The sequence below is a fragment of the Amblyraja radiata genome, unplaced genomic scaffold (genome assembly GCF_010909765.2).
Source record: "Amblyraja radiata isolate CabotCenter1 unplaced genomic scaffold, sAmbRad1.1.pri S103, whole genome shotgun sequence".
Lineage (NCBI taxonomy): Eukaryota > Metazoa > Chordata > Chondrichthyes > Rajiformes > Rajidae > Amblyraja > Amblyraja radiata.
Window position 1 is genome coordinate 1303258 of NW_022630094.1, and position 1972 is coordinate 1305229.

General features: G+C 52.1%; 1 long non-coding RNA gene across 1 annotated transcript; it reads right to left on the reverse strand.

The window, feature by feature from the left end:
* Positions 1-201: 201 nt before the first annotated feature.
* LOC116969082 lies at positions 202-1156 on the reverse strand. The gene is made up of 2 exons (XR_004410617.1): positions 1123-1156; positions 202-848 (listed from the first exon to the last, which is right to left on the reverse strand). It is a non-coding gene; the product is annotated as an uncharacterized LOC116969082 (long non-coding RNA).
* Positions 1157-1972: the final 816 nt, after the last annotated feature.

Below are 1972 nucleotides of genomic sequence, written 5' to 3' on the forward strand. Positions count from 1 at the left end.
TGTAACTCCAGTGAATACAAGCCTAGTCTTTTCAATCCTTCCTCATACGACAGTCCCGCCATCCCAGGGATCAATCTCGTGAACCTACGCCGCACTCGATGGGCCGAATGGCCTGATGAGACTTTACGAGGCCACCAGGCTTTTTTTCTCTGTCCCTCTCGTGTTCCGAAAATCGAGGAAAGCACCAATCAGACCCACGGGTTTCGTTTCAAAAAAGCAGTATTTCTTTTTTCCTTCTCTCTCTCTCTCTCGTTCCCCCTCTCGAAGGAGCGATACAATCAGACATTTTAAAAACCTGCGCTACAAAAAAAGTGTTACAAACTAATGACTTTTATGTACTTTTTTTTACAAAAGGGGGTGGTGGAGGGAACTGGCCGGGATCGAGAGTAAGAGAGCTACGTGATGGAAACTGTGGGGATATTTTGTAAATGCCATTTCTAACGGAGTTGGGACCAAATCGTTTTACTCTAATATGCGCGAGGGGGGCCGGTTTCTGCTTCCGGGGCCCCCCGTGTGATCCGCTGGGTGGGGGGGGGGGGGGGGGGGGGGGGGGGGGGGGGGGGAGTTGATGCCAGGGACGAGGGCGTGAAGTAAAAAGGTGGCAGGACTCCGCCTGAAGGCAGATTTCTTTTTAAAAATGCGCGGAGGATCAGCGTTCCACACCCCCCAGCGGCGGCGAGGCAGAATCGACCAGGAAATCTCGGCCTTTGCCGGCAGTCGATGGGAGAGGAGAAGAAATAAGGGGAGAGCCGGAAAGCACGGGTGTGGATTGTGTTGGTGGGATCGGATAACACACTCACCTCTCTTCTCCCACACACAAACAAACTTTCTCTCACACACACACCCCTCTCATACACACACACACACCCTTCTCTCTCACACACCCCTCTCTCTCACACACACACCTCACACACACCCCTCTCACACACACACCCCCCTCTCTCACACACACACACCTCTCTCTCTCTCTCTCTCTCTCTCTCTCACATACACACACACACACCCCTCTCACACACACACCCCTCTCTCTCTCTCTCACACACACCCCTCTCACACACACACACCCCTCTCTCTCTCACACACACATACACACACCCCTCTCTCTCTCTCTCACACACACACCTCTCTCTCTCTCTCACACACACACCCCTCTCTCTCCCTCTCACACACACACACCTCTCTCTCTCTCTCACACACACACACACACCTCACTCTCTCACACACACACCTCACTCTCGCTCTCACACACACACACACCTCTCTCTCTCTCACACCCCTCTCTTACACACACCCCTCTCTCACACACACACACACCTCACACACACACACACACCTCTCTCTCTCTCTCACACTCACACACACACACACACCTCTCTCTCTCTCTCTCTCTCTCTCTCACACTCACACACACACACACACATACCCCTCTCTCTCTCTCTCACACACACACATTCCCGATTTATCCTACTGAACGCAGTCGCCCCCGAATCAGAGGCTGGCAAGAAACGGGCAAAGAAGAGCTCGGCGGGGGGAGGTCGGGAGGCGGGCCTCAATATTTAGTGTCGGGGAAATTTTAACTGTACAGAGATATACAAACACCTTGAGTTCAAAAATTATACAAAATAGCAAAATATTTAAAGCAGGAGTTTCCCGTTTCGGTGAATCTTTAGGATCTTCCCCAGACGTTGTTTCGCCGTCGCGAGGCCCTTCTTCGGACGTTTGCCTGTGTACGGGTTGGCAAAGGGGCAGATGTTAGTATCCTCAAAAACCCTCCACACACACAGGGCGAGATTAGCAAGGCTGCATGCAGGTACAGCAGGCAGGGAAGAAACAAGAGGAGTTGAGTATAGGAGCAAAGAGGTCCTTCTGCAGTTGTACAGGGCCCTGGTGAGACCACACCTGGAGTATTGTGTGCAGTTTTGGCCTGTTGGCCTTCATAACAAGAGGAGTCGAGTACAGGCACAAAGAGATC